This window comes from Mytilus galloprovincialis, chromosome 5 (genome assembly GCF_965363235.1).
Source record: "Mytilus galloprovincialis chromosome 5, xbMytGall1.hap1.1, whole genome shotgun sequence".
Taxonomy (NCBI): domain Eukaryota; kingdom Metazoa; phylum Mollusca; class Bivalvia; order Mytilida; family Mytilidae; genus Mytilus; species Mytilus galloprovincialis.
In genome coordinates, this window is record NC_134842.1 from 295,498 (window position 1) to 321,817 (window position 26,320).

At 28.0% G+C, this 26,320-nt stretch overlaps 1 long non-coding RNA gene across 1 annotated transcript; it reads left to right on the forward strand.

The window, feature by feature from the left end:
• The first annotated feature begins 812 nt into the window (after positions 1 to 812).
• LOC143074924 (uncharacterized) lies at positions 813 to 26,172 on the forward strand. Its single transcript, XR_012978172.1, has 4 exons — positions 813 to 978; positions 2,129 to 2,285; positions 24,263 to 24,340; positions 24,967 to 26,172. It is a non-coding gene; the product is annotated as an uncharacterized LOC143074924 (long non-coding RNA).
• The last annotated feature ends 148 nt before the right edge of the window (positions 26,173 to 26,320 follow it).

The window sequence follows — 26,320 nt, forward strand, 5'->3', positions numbered from 1 at the left end:
AAAATTTTAGTTTCTGTGTTATATTTTACTTAAAGATTAATTCAAAATATCATATGGGTATATTTTTAATTTATAAAAAAAATATTCTTTAAATTTGCATTAAAATTTTATAATAGTATTACTTTCTATCATGTTTTTCTTTTACAGGGACTATTTTCCATCATTGTGCATTTAATTTTGCAATGATTTCTATGTATCATTATTTAATAAATACAATTTGAAAATATTATTTTTCATACTTTTCACTCGTTCTTCCCCATTCTATCGATAATTTCCGTAGATATTTCACATTTTATACTCGATCCAATGGCATTTTATTAGAAAACCGGATGTGGGTACGCGCAGACTAGAACGGCAATTTGACTATTCGTACCCGCATGCGGGTACGCGCAGACACTGCCAAAAATTAAAGTGTACTGTCTCTATTTCGTCCGAACTGCAATTGCTATACATGTAATAAAGTCCATCATGATAATATTTTTTTTTTCAAATCAGATGTGAGTAGCAGACGGTTAAAGATGACCACAAGGTCTGTATGTCCATATTAACAACAGTGATTAATAATGTCTACATGGTCTTCAAGAACGTCTTAGTAATAACTGCTGGTACTTTTTTTCTGAATATTTACGATTTAATTTCTCGTGCTTCATTTTTCCCAATTTTTATTTTTCGTGCTACGTTTTTGCGATTTTTATTTCACATTTTCCGTGTTCAGTACCACCCTCAATTAACGTAGCGATTGGTTTTAATTCTAAATATACATGATACCGGGTTCTGGAAACTATGTTATCTCTGTCCATTCCGATTGGTCCTTAAAACCGGAAGTTCCCACGGCAATACTATAGAACATGGCGCAAAAACAAATAGAAATACACAACTGTCGAGGGAAAAGGGGAGGTATGGGCTTATCAAGAATAACCCTTAGTGGAAACGTATCTTGGTTACATTAAAGACCCTTAACATGATTGAATAAAACAGGTGAGCAAAAGGGACAAGTGATATACGGGTCAAACTAAAGCTGGGATCCTGTCAAAGTACCCCTCTGGTCAAACAGTGAGAACGAACCCTGTCCTATGATCTATCAATATTTCCCATAAACAATAATATAATACATACAATACAATACGGCCGCGATACCTGAAATATAAAGTGTTCATATGCATAGTCCGTTCATAAATATAACAGTGCAGCTCAGAGTTCTGGAACACGAAAATGAAAGTGAAAGTAGAAATGAATTCTCTGATCAACACAAGAAAAGAATGAAACATGATACATAAAAACCTACCAATCTTAAATCCTACCCTTAGGCATAACAGTATGTCCAATATCAGTCTGTGCTGTTCTATTTCGATATTTTTTGCATGTGTACTTAAAAAGAAGGTGTGGTATAAATATGATTGCCAATGACACAACTATCCACAAGAGACCAACATGACACAGACATTAACAACTATAGGTCACCGTACGACCTTTAACAATGAACATAGTCAGCTATAAAAGGCCCCGATATGGAAATGTAAAACAAATTAAAACGAGAAAACTAACGACCTTATTTGTATAAAAATATGAACGAAAAAACAAATATTTAACACATAAACAACCACTGAATTACAGGCTCCTGACTTGGAACAGGCACATACATAAATAATGTGGCGGGGTTAAACATGTTAGTGGGATCCCATCCCTTCCTTTAACATGCACTTATAGGTGACATCTAAGGAACTCGCCAGAGGGTTTCCTCAGGCTAAATATATGTCATCATTTATCACAGAGTAAGCCTGGATCTGGCCACACTTTACTGAAACTTACTACAACTCAGCCCAATAAAGTCCTATGAAGCAGTAAGTGTGGGTACGTGGCCACACTACACTGCGTTATACAGATAAAAGTTAACTATCTTAAGTAAAACCAGCAAACATGCAGCAGAACGATTTCTGCTGATCATATATATATATACACATGAAAATAAACTGTAAATATCGAGGAAATATTTTAAATTTTAAATTTCAGGACATTGAATTAGCTCATATTTTTATGCCGATACATATGTATAAACAAAACACTTTTAATATTCCTTTAAATGATGATTGATGTCTACCTGTGTGACTTTTATATTTTAATCTTTCAGATATATGTACTTTTGAACTGGTGGTGGAAACTCATTGATTGAGGTGCTCCTTTATTGGAGGAAGTTCTGGAATACAAGTTACAAGTTGATCAAAGATCAGGAAGATGTAAAAAAACAGTTTTAATACTTTTTATGGACAATCGGTGAACATTTTTAGGTAAGATTATGTGATTATCATTGATAAAAACAAACAAATAACATCATTAATGATCGATCGGAGGCTGTTTGTAAGTACAAGGGATAAAAAATCAACCATGTTTGTGGAATGATTTTCTCTGCACACATGCATTTCCGGTAGGCAATGTTTCAATATAAATATTGAATAATAACTAATTTTATTTAAAAAAATAATGATTTTGAGGCACATATATGTACAGATGGGTGCACTCCTAACCTGTACAGCAAGTTAACTTGATAACCAGTCATTTGGACTGGTCAAAGTTAACCTGTGACCGAATGTAGGACTGCTCTGACCAGTCCTAGGACCAAAATCTAGTTAACTTGAAAAGCGGACTTGGACCTAGGACTGTTTTTATGTCTGCCAAAAAGTTAACTTGGAAACAGGTCCGCTATTGATATAAGTTAACTTCGAACCAGTCCTGTCATAAGTTAACATAAGTTAACTTCGGAACCAGTCCTGTCATAAAGTTAACCTAAGTTAACTTGGAAACCGGTCCTGCCACAAAGTTAACTTCTGCTTGAACAAATCCGATCAAAACCAGACCTGTTCCCAAGTTAACTTTTGACTGGTCTGGTCAACACTAAGTTAACTTGTAACCAGGACCGCTCTTCGTTGATTTAAAAAAAAATATATTTTTAATATCTTTGTTTCGTAGTAGAAACATCGAAAATAAAGTAATTTGAAAATTAATACTTCCGTTTTATGAACAGGATTAAACACAAATAATTGAAAATAAGTACGCACAGAACGTAACACAAATTTATCTGTGATCTGACAATCTATCTATTATAAAAACGATCTCGGTTACAATGATAACAGGCACTGAATATATATATATATTCCGATATCAAATTCAATCATATTATGTATATTTTTGAAAATAAGTATATTTGATGTTAGGTGTATACGTCCTTGTTAGTTATACATCCTTGAACTATGCAGCTACAATCAGCAATAGTTTAATTCATTTAAATAATGACTACAAATTTTTGTTCGCCTAAATTAAGGGTGCCAGCATGTCTTCTTTTTACTCAAAATACTGATACGTAACAAAATTTCAGTAGTTTTGATACCTCCAGTTGACTTGTACAACAAAATTATTTGACCGCATCCACCAAAACTGACCATATATGCACTTTAATTTGTAAATCTATATACCTGCATAGTAAATCAGCAATATTTTTTATGTCAGGATTCAATGTATAATACAATCCTGACAATGGACAGCAAAATTGCAATATAATAACAAAAAATTTTGGTTCGCATAAATTTAGGATACCAGCATGTCCTCATTTTATTCAAAATTTTGATACGTAACAAAATTTCAGTAGTTTTGATACCTCCAGCTGACTTGTACAACAAAATTATTTGACCGCATTACCAAAACTGACCATATGTGAACTTTAAATTGTAAATCTATATACCAGCATAGTAAATCAGCCTTATTTTTAATGTCAGGATTCAATGTATAATACAATCATGACAATGGACAGCAATATTGCAATATAATAACAACAAATTTTTGTTAGCCTAAATTAAGGGTGCCAGCTTGTCCTCTTTTTACTTAAAATACTGATACGTAACAAAATTTCAGTAGTTTTGATGCCTCCAGTTGACTTGTACAACAAAATTATTTGACCGCATCCACCAAAACTGACCATATATGCACTTTAATTTGTAAATCTTTATACCAGCATAGTAAATCAGCCATATTTTTTATGTCAGGATTCAATGTATAATACAATCATGACAATGGACAGCAATATTGCAATATAATAACAACAAATTTTTGTTCGCATAAATTTAGGATACCAGCATGTCCTCATTTTATTCAAAATATTGAAACGTAACAAAATTTCAGTAGTTTTGATACCTCCAGTTGACTTGTACAACAAAATTATTTGACCGCATCCACCAAAACTGACCATATGTGCACTTTAATTTGTAAATCTATATACCCGCATCGTTAATCAGCCATATTTTTTATGTCAGGATTCAATGTATAATACAATCATGACAATGGACAGCAAAATTGCAATATAATAACAAAAAATTTTGGTTCGCATAAATTTAGGATACCAGCATGTCCTCTTTTTACTTAAAATACTGATACGTAACAAAATTTCAGTAGTTTTGATACCTCCAGTTGACTTGTACAACAAAATTATTTGACCGCATCCACCAAAACTGACCATATGTGCATTTTAATTTGTAAATCTATATACCCGCATAGTTAATCAGCCCTATTTTTTATGTCAGGATTCAATGTATAATACAATCATGACAATGGACAGCAAAATTGCAATATAATAACAAAAAATTTTGGTTTGCATAAATTTAGGATACCAGCATGTCCTCATTTTATTCAAAATATTGAAACGTAACAAAATTTCAGTAGTTTTGATACCTCCAGTTGACTTGTACAACAAAATTATTTGACCGCATCCACCAAAACTGACCATATGTGCACTTTAATTTGTAAATCTATATACCCGCATAGTTAATCAGCCATATTTTTTATGTCAGGATTCAATGTATAATACAATCATGACAATGGACAGCAAAATTGCAATATAATAACAAAATATTTTGGTTCGCATAAATTTAGGATACCAGCATGTCCTCATTTTATTTAAAATATTGATACGTAACAAAATTTCAGTAGTTTTGATACCTCCAGCTGACTTGTACAACAAAATTATTTGACCACATTACCAAAACTGACCATATGTGAACTTTAAATTGTAAATCTATATACCAGCATAGAAAATCAGCCTTATTTTTAATGTCAGGATTTAATGTATAATACAATCATGACAATGGACAGCAATATTGCAATATAATAACAACAAATTTGTGTTCGCCTAAATTAAGGGTATAAGCATGTCCTCTTTTTACTCAAAATACTGATACGTAACAAAATTTCAGTAGTTTTGATGCCTCCAGTTGACTTGTACAACAAAATTATTTGACCGCATCCACCAAAACTGACCATATATGCACTTCAATTTGTAAATCTATATACCAGCATAGTAAATCAGCAATATTTTTTATGTCAGGATTCAATGTATAATACAATCCTGACAATGGACAGCAAAATTGCAATATAATAACAAAAAATTTTGGTTCGCATAAATTTAGGATACCAGCATGTCCTCATTTTATTCAAAATTTTGATACGTAACAAAATTTCAGTAGTTTTGATACCTCCAGCTGACTTGTACAACAAAATTATTTGACCGCATTACCAAAACTGACCATATGTGAACTTTAAATTGTAAATCTATATACCAGCATAGTAAATCAGCCTTATTTTTAATGTCAGGATTCAATGTATTATACAATCATGACAATGGACAGCAATATTGCAATATAATAACAACAAATTTTTGTTAGCCTAAATTAAGGGTGCCAGCATGTCCTCTTTTTACTTAAAATACTGATACGTAACAAAATTTCAGTAGTTTTGATGCCTCCAGTTGACTTGTACAACAAAATTATTTGACCGCATCCACCAAAACTGACCATATATGCACTTTAATTTGTAAATCTATATAGCAGCATAGTAAATCAGCCATATTTTTGATGTCAGGATTTAATGTATAATACATGTGATCATGACAATGGACAGCAATATTGCAATATAATAACAACAAATTTTTGTTCACATAAATTTAGGATACCAGCATGTCCTCATTTTATTCAAAATATTGAAACGTAACAAAATTTCAGTAGTTTTGATACCTCCAGTTGACTTGTACAACAAAATTATTTGACTGCATCCACCAAAACTGACCATATGTGCACTTTAATTTGTAAATCTTTATACCCGCATCGTTAATCAGCCATATTTTTTATGTCAGGATTCAATGTATAATACAATCATGACAATGGACAGCAAAATTGCAATATAATATAACAAAAAATTTTGGTTCGCATAAATTTAGGATACCAGCATGTCCTCTTTTTACTTAAAATACTGATACGTAACAAAATTTCAGTAGTTTTGATACCTCCAGTTGACTTGTACAACAAAATTATTTGACCGCATCCACCAAAACTGACCATATGTGCATTTTAATTTGTAAATCTATATACCCGCATAGTAAATCAGCCCTATTTTTTATGTCAGGATTCAATGTATAATACAATCATGACAATGGACAGCCAAATTGCAATATAATAACAAAAAATTTTGGTTTGCATAAATTTAGGATACCAGCATGTCCTCATTTTATTCAAAATATTGATACGTAACAAAATTTCAGTAGTTTTGATACCTCCAGCTGACTTGTACAACAAAATTTTTGACCACATTACCAAAACTGACCATATGTGAACTTTAAATTGTAAATCTATATACCAGCATAGAAAATCAGCCTTATTTTTAATGTCAGGATTCAATGTATAATACAATCATGACAATGGACAGCAATATTGCAATATAATAACAACAAATTTTTGTTAGCCTAATTAAATTAAGGGTGCCAGCATGTCCTCTTTTTACTTAAAATACTGATACGTAACAAAATTTCAGTAGTTTTGATGCCTCCAGTTGACTTGTACAACAAAATTATTTGACCGCATCCACCAAAACTGACCATATATGCACTTTAATTTGTAAATCTTTATACCAGCATAGTAAATCAGCCATATTTTTTATGTCAGGATTCAATGTATAATACAATCATGACAATGGACAGCAATATTGCAATATATAACAACAAATTTTGGTTCGCATAAATTTAGGATACCAGCATGTCCTCATTTTATTCAAAATATTGAAACGTAACAAAATTTCAGTAGTTTTGATACCTCCAGTTGACTTGTACAACAAAATTATTTGACCGCATCCACCAAAACTGACCATATGTGCACTTTAATTTGTAAATCTTTATACCCGCATCGTTAATCAGCCATATTTTTTATGTCAGGATTCAATGTATAATACAATCATGACAATGGACAGCAAAATTGCAATATAATAACAAAAAATTTTGGTTCGCATAAATTTAGGATACCAGCATGTCCTCTTTTTACTTAAAATACTGATACGTAACAAAATTTCAGTAGTTTTGATACCTCCAGTTGACTTGTACAACAAAATTATTTGACCGCATCCACCAAAACTGACCATATGTGCATTTTAATTTGTAAATCTATATACCCGCATAGTTAATCAGCCCTATTTTTTATGTCAGGATTCAATGTATAATACAATCATGACAATGGACAGCCAAATTGCAATATAATAACAAAAAATTTTGGTTTGCATAAATTTAGGATACCAGCATGTCCTCATTTTATTCAAAATATTGATACGTAACAAAATTTCAGTAGTTTTGATACCTCCAGTTGACTTGTACAACAAAATTATTTGACTGCATCCACCAAAACTGACCATATGTGCACTTTAATTTGTAAATCTTTATACCCGCATCGTTAATCAGCCATATTTTTTATGTCAGGATTCAATGTATAATACAATCATGACAATGGACAGCAAAATTGCAATATAATATAACAAAAAATTTTGGTTCGCATAAATTTAGGATACCAGCATGTCCTCTTTTTACTTAAAATACTGATACGTAACAAAATTTCAGTAGTTTTGATACCTCCAGTTGACTTGTACAACAAAATTATTTGACCGCATCCACCAAAACTGACCATATGTGCATTTTAATTTGTAAATCTATATACCCGCATAGTAAATCAGCCCTATTTTTTATGTCAGGATTCAATGTATAATACAATCATGACAATGGACAGCCAAATTGCAATATAATAACAAAAAATTTTGGTTTGCATAAATTTAGGATACCAGCATGTCCTCATTTTATTCAAAATATTGATTCGTAACAAAATTTCAGTAGTTTTGATACCTCCAGCTGACTTGTACAACAAAATTATTTGACCACATTACCAAAACTGACCATATGTGAACTTTAAATTGTAAATCTATATACCAGCATAGAAAATCAGCCTTATTTTTAATGTCAGGATTCAATGTATAATACAATCATGACAATGGACAGCAATATTGCAATATAATAACAACAAATTTTTGTTAGCCTAATTAAATTAAGGGTGCCAGCATGTCCTCTTTTTACTTAAAATACTGATACGTAACAAAATTTCAGTAGTTTTGATGCCTCCAGTTGACTTGTACAACAAAATTATTTGACCGCATCCACCAAAACTGACCATATATGCACTTTAATTTGTAAATCTTTATACCAGCGTAGTAAATCAGCCATATTTTTTATGTCAGGATTCAATGTATAATACAATCATGACAATGGACAGCAATATTGCAATATAATAACAACAAATTTTGGTTCGCATAAATTTAGGATACCAGCATGTCCTCATTTTATTCAAAATATTGAAACGTAACAAAATTTCAGTAGTTTTGATACCTCCAGTTGACTTGTACAACAAAATTATTTGACCGCATCCACCAAAACTGACCATATGTGCACTTTAATTTGTAAATCTTTATACCCGCATCGTTAATCAGCCATATTTTTTATGTCAGGATTCAATGTATAATACAATCATGACAATGGACAGCAAAATTGCAATATAATAACAAAAAATTTTGGTTCGCATAAATTTAGGATACCAGCATGTCCTCTTTTTACTTAAAATACTGATACGTATCAAAATTTCAGTAGTTTTGATACCTCCAGTTGACTTGTACAACAAAATTATTTGACCGCATCCACCAAAACTGACCATATGTGCATTTTAATTTGTAAATCTATATACCCGCATAGTTAATCAGCCCTATTTTTTATGTCAGGATTCAATGTATAATACAATCATGACAATGGACAGCCAAATTGTAATATAATAACAAAAAATTTTGGTTTGCATAAATTTAGGATACCAGCATGTCCTCATTTTATTCAAAATATTGATACGTAACAAAATTTCAGTAGTTTTGATACCTCCAGCTGACTTGTACAACAAAATTATTTGACCACATTACCAAAACTGACCATATGTGAACTTTAAATTGTAAATCTATATACCAGCATAGAAAATCAGCCTTATTTTTAATGTCAGGATTCAATGTATAATACAATCATGACAATGGACAGCAATATTGCAATATAATAACAACAAATTTTTGTTCACCTAAATTAAGGGTGCCAGCATGTCCTCTTTTTACTTAAAATACTGATACGTAACAAAATTTCAGAAGTTTTAATGCCTCCAGTTGACTTGTACAACAAAATTATTTGACCGCATCCACCAAAACTGACCATATATGCACTTTAATTTGTAAATCTATATACCTGCATAGTAAATCAGCCATATTTTTGATGTCAGGATTCAATGTATAATACAATCATCACAATGGACAGCAATATTGCAATATAATAACAACAAATTTTGGTTCGCATAAATTTAGGATACCAGCATGTCCTCATTTTATTCAAAATATTGATCTTATCAAAATTTCAGTAGTTTTGATACCTCCAGTTGACTTGTACAACAAAATTATTTGACCACATCCACCAAAACTGACCATTTGTGCACTTTAATTTGTAAATCTATATACCCGCATAGTTAATCAGCCATATTTTTTATGCCAGAATCAATGTATAATACAATCATGACAATGGACAGCAATATTGCAATATAATAACAACAAATTTTTGTTCACATAAATTTATAATACCAGCATGTCCTCATTTTATTCAAAATATTGATACGTAACTAAATTTCAGTAGTTTTGATACCTCCAGCTGACTTGTACAACAAAATTATTTGACCGCATTACCAAAACTGACCATATGTGCACTTTAATTTGTAAATCTATATACACCATGGCATACCCGCATAGTATTAATCAGCCATATTTTTTATGTCAGGAATCATTGTATAATATAATCATGACAATGGACAGCAATATTGCAATTTAATAACAACAAATTTTTGTTCGCATAAATTTAGGATACCAGCGTGTCCTCCTTTTATTCAAAATATTGATACGTAACAAAATTTCAGTAGTTTTAATACCTCATGCTGACTTGGAAAACAAAACTATTTGACCAAAACTGATCATATGTGCACTTTTATTTGCAAATCTATATACCCGAATACCATTGTACCGAGCGCCTTAATGTCTTCTCCTGGCGCTCCTGTTCACATTTTAGTAGGACCGTAAATGTAGACGTAATCAATAATATTAGAAAACCATTAATGCAAAAAATATTCTGAATAAATTGAGAATGTCAGAATTTCATCTCTTTATTTATAATAACAGTCACATCATATATAGGAGTTCATGATGGTGTACGTGTAAAACAAAACTATTATGCCACATCATCAAAGTACCAACGAATCCGTACCAACACTGACATGTCTGAATTCATTTGTACTATTTACAATGATTTAATAAAAAAAAAGTATACGAGGTTCTCTTCTTGGAATCTATTATGTCGGTTGATTGATTTTGTTTATAGTTAAACGTCAAGTGGCAACTGTTTCATTTAAGTGCGCATTGAGTATAATTTTAGGACGTCTCATATAAATAGATCGGCAATGACAAATCTCTCGATTTATCACTGAACTAGTATATATTTGTTTATGGGCCAGCTGAAGGACGCCTCCGGGTGCGGGAATTTCTCGCTACATTGAAGACCTGTTGGTGACCTTCTGCTGTTGTTTTTTATTTGGTCGGGTTGTTGTCTCTTTGACACATTCCCCATTTCCATTCTCAATTTATTTCTAAAAAATTGAGTCGGACAGCAAATTTTTTTTACCAAGATTATTTAAATTCTTGAATTGACAGGAGATTGTACTACATTTACTATCTTAATCAATCTGAAATGCAAATTCTAGGTTTTATGACAACGATTATTTTTATTTTTGAACTGAGGCAATACACAAACTACATGAGATGTATAATTTGATTTAAATCAAAGGGTTGTTAAAAAAAGTTATAAATTAAATTTTTAAGTGTACTATATGGGTTAGTTGGAACATCAAATTCTTGTTTTTTGATTTGACAAGAATATTAATAAAATAAAAGAAGTGTCACTTTCATTGAGGTCAATGTAAATCATACACACCTGACTCTTGTAAAACTTTCAATTTTGTAAAAGTATTCCTCTGTATTTTCCACAAAAAAAACAGAATTGTAATGTCTTTGTATAATTTTCTAATAAAATAGAAAATATTAGCATGTATTTTTTATGCCACATCAATATATTAATTTCTGAACTTAAATTTCTTCTCATTTATGTCTAACAAACCAATCTGAAGTTAGAAAGTAATCAATTATTAGACCAGTTAAAAAATGTATAGATCTATTCTTTAATTCTTTTGTTTCATATAATAATTAACTTTTTTTAAATATTCAAATGTGTTATTTTAACCCAATTAGTATGAGTGTGAATTTATTTACTCAAAGGTCCTTTTATCTCTTAATTAGCCATAAACAATCACAAAAAGAATGAAAAATCAAGGTAGATAATTATTTGGATTAAAAATAAAACATATGAAATTAAAGGGAATATAATTAAATTCTTTTAAGTGATTATTTGTTTTGATAAGTAATTTGTGCATCTTTGTGATTGTAAATGGCTAATCAAGAGATAAAAGGGCTATTTGAGTTGAAGAACTCATACTCATACTCATACTCATTAGGTTAAATAAACACATAAGCATATATATAAAATGTTCATTTTAATATGAAAAATAAAAAAGAATTAAAGAATAGCTATGGATAAGGTAAACTTTTCATTATTGTAACTATACTATATTATATATTTAAAATATTATGTAAAATTGAGAATGGAAATGGGGAATGTGTCAAAGAGAACAACCCGACAAATAAAAAAACAACAGCAGAAGGTCACCAACAGGTGTGTTTATATAAAAAAATAATAATATTAAAATAGGTATCAATACGTACCAGGATTATAATTTAATGATTTTTTAATTTATAATTTAATGATTTTTTAATTTATAATTTATTATAATTTATAATTATAATTAAAACACCTGCAATATAAACATATTGTAAGTTTTGTATTTACCAATTGTGTCGTGTTTTGTGATTAAGATTTAGAAAACCAGTTTTCCACTCATTTACAATATTATTCTACTCTTAAGCTATTAAAATAGTAAGTAAACCTAAGCTTACTGAATCCCATGTCAATTAGTTATTTGTTGTATTGCTGTAAAATTTAAGAATTAAAGTTATCTTGGTATAAAAAAGCTAGGATTTGCAATTCGGACAAAATAGAGATATTACACTTTAATTTTTTTAATAACTTTTTCAAATCAACTTGGATTTTCATCAAACTATGTAGGTATCTTACATATATATTAAGCTTAATGAATCCAATGTCATTTAGTTTTTTGTTGTATTGCTGAAAATGAAAAATTTAAAAATTAAATTAATCTAGGTCAAAAAAGCTAGAATTTGCAGTTTGAACAAAATAGAGATAGTACACTTTAATTTTTTTAATAACTTTTTCAAATCAACTTGAATTTTCATCACACTACTTAAGTATCTTAGATATATATTAAGCTTACTGAATCCCATGTCATTTAGTTGTTTTTTTTTATTGCTGAAAAATTTAAAAATTAAATTAATCTAGGTAAAAAAAGCTAGAATTTGCAGTTCGAACAAAATAGAGATAGTACACTTTAATTTTTTTAATAACTTTTTCAAATCAACTTGAATGTTCATCAAACTATGCAGCTACCTTACAATTATATTAAGCTTACTGAATCCCATGTCAATTAGTTTTTTTGTTGTATTGCTGTAAAATTTAAGAATTAAAGTTATCTTGGTATAAAAAAGCTAGGATTTGCAATTCGGACAAAATAGAGATATTACACTTTAATTTTTTTAATAACTTTTTCAAATCAACTTGGATTTTTATCAAACTATGTAGGTATCTTAGATATATATTAAGCTTACTGAATCCCATGTCATTGAGTTTTTTGTTGTATTGCTGTAAAATTTAAAAATTAAATTAATCTAGGTCAAAAAAGCTAGAATTTGCAGTTCGAACAAAATAGAGATAGTACACTTTAATTTTTTTAATAACTTTTTCAAATCAACTTGGATTTTCATCAAACTATGTAGGTATCTTAGATATATGTTAAACTTAATGAATCCAATGTCATTTAGTTTTTTGTTGTATTGGTGAAAATGAAAAATTTAAAAATTAAATTAATCTAGGTCAAAAAAGCTAGAATTTGCAATTCGGACAAAATAGAGATAGTACACTTTAATTTTTTTAATAACTTTTTCAAATCAACTTGGATTTTCATCAAACTATGTAGGTATCTTAGATATATATTAAGCTTACTGAATCCCATGTCATTGAGTTTTTTGTTGTATTGCTGTAAAATTTAAAAATTAAATTAATCTAGGTCAAAAAAGCTAGAATTTGCAGTTCGAACAAAATAGAGATAGTACACTTTAATTTTTTTAATAACTTTTTCAAATCAACTTGGATGTTCATCAAACTATGCAGCTATCTTACATATATATTAAGCTTACTGAATCCCATGTCAATTAGTTATTTGTTGTATTGCTGTAAAATTTAAGAATTAAAGTTATCTTGGTATAAAAAAGGTAGGATTTGCAATTCGGACAAAATAGAGATATTACACTTTAATTTTTTTAATAACTTTTTCAAATCAACTTGGATTTTCATCAAACTATGTAGGTATCTTAGATATATATTAAGCTTACTGAATCCCATGTCATTTAGTTTTTTGTTGTATTGCTGTAAAATTTTAAAATTAAATTACTCTAGGTCAAAAAAGCTAGAATTTGCAGTTCGAACAAAATGGACATAGCACACTTTATTTTTTTTAATAACTTTTTCAAATCAACTTGGATGTTCATCAAACTATGCAGCTATCTAACATATATATTAAGCTTACTGAATCCCATGTCATTTAGTTTTTTGTTGTATTGCTGTAAAATTTAAAAATTAAATTACTCTAGGTCAAAAAAGCTAGAATTTGCAGTTCGAACAAAATAGAGATAGTACACTTTAATTTTTTTAATAACTTTTTCAAATCAACTTGAATGTTCTTCAAACTATGCGGCTATCTTACATATATATTAAGCTTACTGAATCCCATGTCAATTAGTTTTTTGTTGTATTGCTGTAAAATTTAAAAATTAAAGTTATCTTGGTATAAAAAAGCTAGGCTTTGCAATTCGGACAAAATAGAGATAGTACACTTTAATTTTTTTAATAACTTTTTCAAATCAACTTGGATTTTCATCAAACTATGTAGGTATCTTAGATATATATTAAACTTAATGAATCCAATGTCATTTAGTTATTTGTTGTATTGCTGAAAATGAAAAATTTAAAAATTAAATTAATCTAGGTCAAAAAAGCTAGAATTTGCAATTCGGACAAAATAGAGATATTACACTTTAATTTTTTTAATAACTTTTTCAAATCAACTTGGATTTTCATCAAACTATGTAGGTATCTTAGATATATATTAAGCTTACTGAATCCCATGTCATTGAGTTTTTTGTTGTTTTGCTGTAAAATTTAAAAATTAAATTAATCTAGGTAAAAAAAGCTAGAATTTGCAGTTCGAACAAAATAGAGATAGTACACTTGAATTTTTTTAATAACTTTTTCAAATCAACTTGGATGTTCTTCAAAGTATGCAGCTATCTTACATATATATTAAGCTTACTGAATCCCATGTCAATTAGTTATTTGTTGTATTGCTGTAAAATTTAAGAATTGAAGTTATCTTGGTATAAAAAAGCTAGGATTTGCAATTCGGACAAAATAGAGATAGTACACTTTCATTTTTTTAATTACTTTTTCAAATCAACTTGAATTTTCATCAAACTATGTAGGTATCTTAGATATATATTAAGCTTACTGAATCCCATGTCATTTAGTTTTTTGTTGTATTGCTGAAAAATTTAAAAATTAAATTACTCTAGGTCAAAAAAGCTAGAATTTGCAGTTCGAACAAAATAGAGATAGTACACTTTAATTTTTTTAATAACTTTTTCAAATCAACTTGAATGTTCTTCAAACTATGCGGCTATCTTACATATATATTAAGCTTACTGAATCCCATGTCAATTCGTTATTTGTTGTATTGCTGAAAAATTTAAGAATTTAAAGTTATCTTGGTATAAAAAAGCTAGTATTGCAATTCGGACAAAATAGAGATAGTACACTTTAATTTGTTTAATAACTTTTTCAAATCAACTTGGATTTTCATCAAACTATGTAGGTATCTTAGATATATATTAAGCTTAATGAATCCAATGTCATTTAGTTTTTTGTTGTATTGCTGAAAATGAAAAATTTAAAAATTTAAAGTTATCTTGGTATAAAAAAGCTAGGATTTGCAATTCGGACAAAATAGAGATAGTACACTTTAAATTTTTTAATTACTTTTTCAAATCAACTTGAATTTTCATCAAACTATGTAGGTATCTTAGATATATATTAAGCTTACTGAATCCCATGTCATTTAGTTTTTTGTTGTATTGCTGAAAAATTTAAAAATTAAATTACTCTAGGTCAAAAAAGCTAGAATTTGCAGTTCGAACAAAATAGAGATAGTACACTTTAATTTTTTTAATTACTTTTTCAAATCAACTTGGATGTTCATCAAACTATGCAGCTATCTTACATATATATTAAGCTTACTGAATCCCATGTCAATTAGTTATTTGTTGTATTGCTGAAAAATTTAAGAATTTAAAGTTATCTTGGTATAAAAAAGCTAGGATTTACAATTCGGACAAAATAGAGATAGTACACTTTAATTTTTTTAATAACTTTTTCAAATCAACTTGGATTTTCATCAAACTATGTAGGTATCTTAGATATATATTAAGCTTACTGAATCCCATGTCATTTAGTTTTTTGTTGTATTGCTGTAAAATTTTAAAATTAAATTACTCTAGGTCAAAAAAGCTAGAATTTGCAGTTCGAACAAAATGGACATAGTACACTTTATTTTTTTTAATAACTTTTTCAAATCAACTTGGATGTTCATCAAACTATGCAGCTATCTAACATATATTAAGCTTAATGAATCCCATTTCATTTAGTTTTTTTGTTGTATTGCTGTAAAATTTAAAAATTAAATTACTCTGGGTCAAAAAAGCTAGAATTTGCAGTTCGAACAAAATGGACATAGTACACTTTAATTTTTTTAATAACTTTTTCAAATCAACTTGGATGTTCATCAAACTATGCAGCAATCTTACATATATATTAAGCTTACTGAATCCCATGTCAATTTGTTATTTGTTGTATTGCTGTAAAATTTAAGAATTAAAGTTATCTTGGTATAATAAAGCTAGGATTTGCAATTCGGACAAAATAGAGATATTACACTTTAATTTTTTTAATAACTTTTTCAAATCAACTTGGATTTTCATCAAACTATGTAGGTATCTTAGATATATATTAAACTTAATGAATCCAATGTCATTTAGTTTTTTGTTGTATTGCTGAAAATGAAAAATTTAAAAATTAAATTAATCTAGGTCAAAAAAGCTAGAATTTGCAATTCGGACAAAATAGAGATATTACACTTTAATTTTTTTAATAACTTTTTCAAATCAACTTGGATTTTCATCAAACTATGTAGGTATCTTAGATATATATTAAGCTTACTTCATCCCATGTCATTGAGTTTTTTTTTGTATTGCTGTAAAATTTAAAAATTAAATTAATCTAGGTCAAAAAAGCTAGAATTTGCAGTTCGAACAAAATAGAGATAGTACACTTTAATTTTTTTAATAACTTTTTCAAATCAACTTGGATGTTCATCAAACTATGCAGCTATCTTACATATATATTAAGCTTACTGAATCCCATGTCAATTTGTTATTTGTTGTATTGCTGTAAAATTTAAGAATTAAAGTTATCTTGGTATAAAAAAGGTAGGATTTGCAATTCGGACAAAATAGAGATATTACACTTTAATTTTTTTAATAACTTTTTCAAATCAACTTGGATTTTCATCAAACTATGTAGGTATCTTAGATATATATTAAGCTTACTGAATCCCATGTCATTTAGTTTTTTGTTGTATTGCTGGAAAATTTAAAAATTAAATTACTCTAGGTCAAAAAAGCTAGAATTTGCAGTTCGAACAAAATAGAGATAGTACACTTTAATTTTTTTAAAAACTTTTTCAAATCAACTTGAATGTTCTTCAAACTATGCGGCTATCTTACATATATATTAAGCTTACTGAATCCCATGTCAATTCGTTATTTGTTGTATTGCTGAAAAATTTAAGAATTTAAAGTTATCTTGGTATAAAAAAGCTAGGATTTGCAATTCGGACAAAATAGAGATAGTACACTTTAATTTTTTTAATAACTTTTTCAAATCAACTTGGATTTTCATCAAACTATGTAGGTATCTTAGATATATATTAAGCTTACTGAATCCCATGTCATTTAGTTTTTTGTTGTATTGCTGTAAAATTTTAAAATTAAATTACTCTAGGTCAAAAAAGCTAGAATTTGCAGTTCGAACAAAATGGACATAGTACACTTTATTTTTTTTAATAACTTTTTCAAATCAACTTGGATGTTCATCAAACGATGCAGCTATCTAACATATATATTAAGCTTAATGAATCCCATTTCATTTAGTTTTTTGTTGTATTGCTGTAAAATTTAAAAATTAAATTACTCTGGGTCAAAAAAGCTAGAATTTGCAGTTCGAACAAAATGGACATAGTACACTTTAATTTTTTTAATAACTTTTTCAAATCAACTTGGATGTTCATCAAACTATGCAGCAATCTTACATATATATTAAGCTTACTGAATCCCATGTCAATTTGTTATTTGTTGTATTGCTGTAAAATTTAAGAATTAAAGTTATCTTGGTATAAAAAAGCTAGGATTTGCAATTCGGACAAAATAGAGATAGTACACTTTAATTTTTTTAATAACTTTTTCAAATCAACTTGGATTTTCATCAAACTATGTAGGTATCTTAGATATATATTAAGCTTAATGAATCCAATGTCATTTAGTTTTTTGTTGTATTGCTGAAAATGAAAAATTTAAAAATTAAATTAATCTAGGTCAAAAAAGCTAGAATTTGCAATTCGGACAAAATAGAGATATTACACTTTAATTTTTTATTAACTTTTTCAAATCAACTTGGATTTTCATCAAACTATGTAGGTATCTTAGATATATATTAAGCTTACTGAATCCCATGTCATTTAGTTTTTTGTTGTATTGCTGTAAAATTTAAAAGTTAAATTACTCTAGGTCAAAAAAGCTAGAATTTGCAGTTCGAACAAAATAGAGATAGTACACTTTAATTTTTTTAATAACTTTTTCAAATCAACTTGGATGTTCTTCAAAGTATGCAGCTATCTTACATATATATTAAGCTTACTGAATCCCATGTCAATTTGTTATTTGTTGTATTGCTGTAAAATTTAAGAATTAAAGTTATCTTGGTATAAAAAAGCTAGGATTTGCAATTCGGACAAAATAGAGATAGTACACTTTAATTTTTTTAATAACTTTTTCAAATCAACTTGGATTTTCATCAAACTATGTAGGTATCTTAGATATATATTAAACTTAATGAATCCAATGTCATTTAGTTTTTTGTTGTATTGCTGAAAATGAAAAATTTAAAAATTAAATTAATCTAGGTCAAAAAAGCTAGAATTTGCAATTCGGACAAAATAGAGATATTACACTTTAATTTTTTTAATAACTTTTTCAAATCAACTTGGATTTTCATCAAACTATGTAGGTATCTTAGATATATATTAAGCTTACTGAATCCCATGTCATTGAGTTTTTTGTTGTATTGCTGTAAAATTTAAAAAATAAATTAATCTAGGTCAAAAAAGCTAGAATTTGCAGTTCGAACAAAATAGAGATAGTACACTTTAATTTTTTTAATAACTTTTTCAAATCAACTTGGATGTTCTTCAAACTATGCAGCTATCTTACATATATATTAAGCTTACTGAATCCCATGTCAATTAGTTATTTGTTGTATTGCTGTAAAATTTAAGAATTAAAGTTATCTTGGTATAAAAAAGCTAGGATTTGCAATTCGGACAAAATAGAGATATTACACTTTAATTTTTTTAATAACTTTTTCAAATCAACTTGGATTTTCATCAAACTATGTAGGTATCTTAGATATATATTAAGCTTACTGAATCCCATGTCATTTAGTTTTTTGTTGTATTGCTGGAAAATTTAAAAATTAAATTACTCTAGGTCAAAAAAGCTAGAATTTGCAGTTCGAACAAAATAGAGATAGTACACTTTAATTTTTTTAAAAACTTTTTCAAATCAACTTGAATGTTCTTCAAACTATGCGGCTATCTTACATATATATTAAGCTTACTGAATCCCATGTCAATTCGTTATTTGTTGTATTGCTGTAAAATTTAAGAATTAAAGTTATCTTGGTATAAAAAAGGTAGGATTTGCAATTCGGACAAAATAGAGATATTACACTTTAAATTTTTTAATTACTTTTTCAAATCAACTTGAATTTTCATCAAACTATGTAGGTATCTTAGATATATATTAAGCTTACTGAATCCCATGTCATTGAGTTTTTTGTTGTATTGCTGAAAAATTTAAAAATTAAATTACTCTAGGTCAAAAAAGCTAGAATTTGCAGTTCGAACAAAATAGAGATAGTACACTTTAAATTTTTTAATAACTTTTTCAAATCAACTTGGATTTTCATCAAACTATGTAGGTATCTTAGATATATATTAAGCTTAATGAATCCAATGTCATTTAGTTTTTTGTTGTATTGCTGAAAATGAAAAATTTAAAAATTTAAAGTTATCTTGGTATAAAAAAGCTAGGATTTGCAATTCGGACAAAATAGAGATAGTACACTTTAATTTTTTTAATAACTTTTTCAAATCAACTTTGATTTTCATCAAACTATGTAGGTATCTTAGATATATATTAAGCTTAATGAATCCAATGTCATTTAGTTTTTTGTTGTATTGCTGTATCTTTTGTAAATTTTTTCATCCTTAGTGCCAAAAACAACGGAATGATAATGCTGTTGTATAATATTCTAACAGAATTTAACATTACAATTTTAGACAACATGTTTTGAATATAAATTAAAGAAAATAAATAGTTCACTTTTTATTGAGATCGATATAGATATTACTCACCTGACTCTTTTAAAGCTATTAATTTAGTAAAATTATTCATCCATATTGGCAAAAAGAACAGAATTTAAATGTCGTTGTATAATTTTTTAATAAAATAGAAAATATTAGCATCTTCATTGTATGCGACATCATTTGTTTGAATTTCTTTTCATTAATGTCTAACCATATATATCAACAAGAAGATGTGGTATGATTGCCAATGAGACAACTGTCCACAAGAGACCAAAATGACACTAACATTAACAACTACAGGTCACTGTACAGCCTTCAACAATGAGCAAAGCCCATACTGCATAGTCAGATATAATAGGCCCAAATAAGACCATGTAACAAACCAATCTGAAGTTTAAAAAGTAATCAATTATCAGACCAGTTCAAAAATATATATAGAAACAAAAGAACTTTTGTCACTATTTAATACTTTTAGCAGAAATATAAGTAGCTTTAGACTACTGGAATTTTCATTTTTTGTAAAACATTTCATCTTTAGTACCAAAAATAACAGAATTATAAAGCCGTTGTATAATATTCTAACAGAATTAAACATTACAATTTTAGACTACATGTTTTGAAATAACTAAATATGAAACCAGTTCAAGAATATTAATAAAATAAAAGAAATAGTGTCACTTTTTATTGAGATCGATATAGATATTACTCACCTAACTCTTTTAAAGCTATCAATTAAGTAAAATTATTCCTCCGTATTGGCAAAAAGAACAGAATTTAATGTTGTTTAGTTTTCTAATAAAATTGAAAAAAATAGCATCTTTGTTTTATGCAATGTCAATTTTTTTTTCATTTCTTAACTTAGATTTCTTCTCATTAATGTCTAACAAACCAATCTGAAGTTTATAAAGTAATCAGTTATCAGAAACGTCAGGAATATATAGAAACAAAAGACATTTTACCACTATTTCATGCTTTTAGCATAAAAATAAGTAACTTACAGATGACTAGAACTTTCATGTTTTTTTAATTTTCATCCTTAGTGCTTCAATAACAGAATGATAATGCCGTTGTATAATATTCTAACAGAATTAAACATTTTTCTATAATGAGAGTGCAAGAATATTAATAAAATAAAAGAAGTAGTGTCTCTTTTAATTGAGATTGATATAATTATTACTCATCTGACTCTTCTTAAGCTATTGAATATAAAAAAAAACTTAATTTAGATGTTTTCATATAAAATTCTAATAAAATTGAGGAAAAAAAAATGCAATTCTAAACATACATTTATATTAATAAAATAAAAGAAGTGGCATCACTTTTTATTGTGATAGATATGAATATTACTAACTGAAATATTACTTATTTCCATTAATGGGACAACATATTTGCAATTGAAAACTAAAAATTCTTCACTTTCATGTGTAGCAAATCTGAGGTATAAAAATACTCAAATGTCAGGCCAGTACAAAAATATTGTAAAAAGGAAAATCACAAGTAAAATTACAATCATCTTTTATCATTTTGGACATCAATTTAGATTATAGACTCATAGAGCTCTTGTTTTTTTTGTTTAACTATTCATCGTTACATAATTAAACATAATTAAGATGACGTTGTATAGGATTTTAAAACAAATGAAAATTTAGGCACTTCATTTGCATGTGGCAACTCATTTTGCCATTTAAAACTACCTTTTTTATATATATAAAATCTATTCAGTGGAATAAAAATACCCAAATATTAAGGCAGTAAAAAATAATAATAAAATAAAAGAAGTGTTGTCACTTTTTAATTGTTATGGATATGCATATTTCTAATAGTACACTTATAGAGCTATCAGTCTTGTAAAACTATTCCTCCTTAGAGAAAAAAAAAAAGAACAGAACTTTTATGCAATTTTATTGAAAAAAGAAATATTGTCACTTTTTATCATTATCGACATAATTAATGCTAACATTTGACTTATAAAGCTCTTTATTTTTGTAAAACCACTCATCCTTATGGACATAAAGAACATAATTTAGATGCCCTTTGTATAATTTTCTAAAACAAATGAAAACTTGGCACTTTTTTTGTGTGTGGCAATAAATTTTGCAATTTTAAACTTAAATTTCTTTACCTTTATGTCTTAAAATGAATTCTGTGGAGTATGAATTACCAAAATATGATGGCAGTTCAACAATATTAATGAAATAAAAGAAACTTTAACTTTTTATTGTGATGGATATTCATATTAATAACTGCATCTTTTTGTAATGTCACATCATTTTTTTTTTTTAATATTTTTTTCACATTTAGGTTTAACAGACCAATCTGAGGTTTAAAAAGTAATCAATTATCAGACCAGTACAAAGATATTAGTGAGAAAAAGAAATATTGTCACCTTTAATCATTATTGACAAAGTTAATGCTAACCTTATACTTATTCAGCTCTCTAGTTTTGTAAAACCACTCTTCCTTCAGAACAAAAAGAACATAATTTTTAGGCTTTTATATGATATACTGAAACAAATATACATATTGGCAACATTTTTTTTGTGTGGCATCAAAATTTGCAACTTTAGACTTAAATTTCTATACCTGTCTTAAAATCCATGTTGTTGAGTAAGAATTACCAAAATATTGTGGCAGTACAAGAATATAAAAATAAAGAAGTATCGTCACTTGTTATTGTTATTTATGTACACCCTACTCTTATACATCTCTCTTTTTTTGGTAAAACTATTCTTCCTTAGGGAGAAAAAGAACAGATTTGTAATGCTGTTGTATAGTATTTTAATAAAATGGAACATATGGCACCTTTGTTTTATGCAACAATAATTATTAAATTTCTAAACTTAAACTTCACATTTATGTCTACATAAATCAATCTAAGTTATGAAAAGTACCCAATTAGCAGACTAGTTCAAATTATATAAATAATCAAAGACATATTGTTATTATTTAACGCTATCAACATACATATATGTAACTATAGACTACTGTAAATTCAGAAATTAATGCGAGGTTTTTATTATTGCAAAAAATGCGACAGAGTTGTAAACGCAATAATTTAAACTCGCATTTTGAAATATCTTATATCAATTAAACAAGATTTTTCTCAAAATCGTATAAATTAAAATCGCATTTAAGTCTAAAATGACAAAATTGCCATGATAAATGCACGCAATGATTTCTGATTTTACAGTATTAGAATACTCAATTTTTGCAGAACTATTCATCCTTACTGACAAAAAGAACAGAATTTTAATGTTCTTGTAAAATATTCTAACAAAATTAAAAATATTGATATTTTTTTTATATTGTGAAACAACATGTTTTGCAATTTCGAAAGTAAATATTCTTCACTTTTATGTGTAAATTTCCAACATGAAGTATAAAAATGACTCAAATAACAGACCAGTACAAAAATATTAATGAAAAAAGGAAATATTGTCACTTTTAATCATTATCGACATGATGCTAACTCTAGACTTATACAGCTCTCTTTTTGTTGTTCATCCTTGAGAACAAAAAGAACATCATTTAAATGTTGTTGTATAATTTACCAGCAAGATTAGAAAAACATTTTGGCAAGTGACTTCAAATTATTCAATTGTAAACCTATTTTTTTTACCTATATTTTTAAAAATCATTTCTGTGAAAAAAAATAACCAAATATGAAGCAATTTCATGAATGTTAATAAAATAAACAAAAGTATTGTCACTTTTTATCCTGATTAATATAAATATTATATATATAATTGTCCCCTAAAAATGTGATCATATATTTTAAATGCTTTGTTTTAATATTTCAGACTTATAAGTGTGTCATCTGTACAAAGGATTTTAAATCCAGATATGCTCTACGACGACATGAGAGATTAGTGCATAAGGTAATTATATGGTACAAAATCTTTAAGCAGTATCAAACATGAGTTGATTTTATATAATTGTAATTTGTGTCATACAAATGTAACAGTGAAATGAAATTATATCATATAATTTGTTTCATACAAATGCAGAATGAGATTTCTGGTTTTATTATCGACAATGTTAATGAGAGATATCGTTCTGATTGCATCTGGGATATCTGCACCTATCTTTATCAACTGTTTATTCAAGTTCAATCATTTATCAAATTTCAATAATGGTTTAAATTTTATTCAGTTCTTCGACTATGGATTTTACCTTATTGTACAGAAACGAAAATATGTGATATACTATAAGTCATAAGTTAAAAAAAGTAGGGATCTGTAGACAATTGCATTGTGACAGTTGTTATCCATTCGTTTGATGTGTTTGAACTTTTGATTTTGCCATTTGATTTGGGACTTTCCTTTTTGAATTTTTTTCAGAGTTCAGTATTTTTGTGTTTTTACTTTTTAAACATTTCAAAATCGTATGTATTGGCGTGTTGTTGAACATTTGTTTTTGTAAGATTTTATTAGATATATTAATTGATTACCAATACAAGATATTTTAAGATAACAACTTATATTTCATTTTCATATTTATACAGGCTGGACCACCTTCAACTCCAGCAGTGTCACCTGCCCCAGCAGTGTCACCTGCCCCAGTGTCACCTGCCCCAGCAGTGTCACCTGCCCCAGCAGTGTCACCAACCCTAGCACCGTCACCAACTCCAGGTGCAGTTCAGATAGTAGACTTCAACGACATGTTAGTAATAGACACTCATTTAGATCTGCTGCAAATGGAGCCTTCAGTATTTCTTTTATTTTCAATCCCCCATATGTCTGAGGAGTAGGTCAAAATAACCACTAATACATAGTTTAAAAGGAACATTCTTTATCTTTGAAAAAATTACAATCTTTGTTTTTGTTAGTGTATACTTGTTAGAATGTTTGATGTAAAAATGTAAATATAATTTAACTGTAGATATATTTTTTTCAGTATTATTTTTATTTTCAAACCCCCATATTTCCGAGTAGTAGGTCAAAAAAATAACCACCAATGCATCAAATACAGTCTACCACTTTTTTTTTCGAGCTTAAGAGAAGTTTCCGTTGTAATTATATAGCAGACCAAGATAAACATATGAATCTTTAATTTCAATAATTTCATTACATAGTTTAAAAGGAACATTCTTATGAAACTTTCTCTTTGAAAAAATTACAATCTTTGTTTTTGTTAGTGTATACTTGTTAGAATGTTTGATGTAAAAATGTAAATATAATTTAACTGTAGATATATTTTTTCCAGTATTATTTTTATTTTCAAACCCCCATATTTCCGAATAGAAGGTCAAAAAAATAACCACCAATGCATCAAATACAGTCTACCACTTTTTTTTTCGAGCTTAAGAGAAGTTTCCGTTATAATTACATAGCAGACCAAGATAAATATATGAATCTTTAATTTCATTACATAGTTTAAAAGGAACATTCTTATGAAACTTTCTCTTTGAAAAAATTACAATCTTTGTTTTTGTTAGTGTATACTTGTTAGAATGTTTGATGTAAAAATGTAAATATTATTTTTTTAGTGCTTGTTTTTTGGGTCTACTTTTTGTGCTATGTGAGTGTGGAGTAGTTTGTATGTGTTATTTATAAGGCATGAGTGTTTGTTTTGAAATGAAATGCAAGGTTTTTAGTGCTAACTGTATGAGAGTGTACGTTTTAGTGTTTACTTTTGTTGTATTTGTTAACTGCATACATACATGTATATTTTGTTGTGAATATCACCACAAATAAAAGATCCATTACTGTTTTGTTCTTATTTCTCCATGAACAATTCATTTATTTCCAGAGAAATAGATCATGAAAAAACACCTCAAAATCTAGCTCATGGTATTCTTTGTCTCTCTGTGTTGTTTCTTGTGTAGTAATTAGGTCTTTCCACTTTTCTGTGGAAAG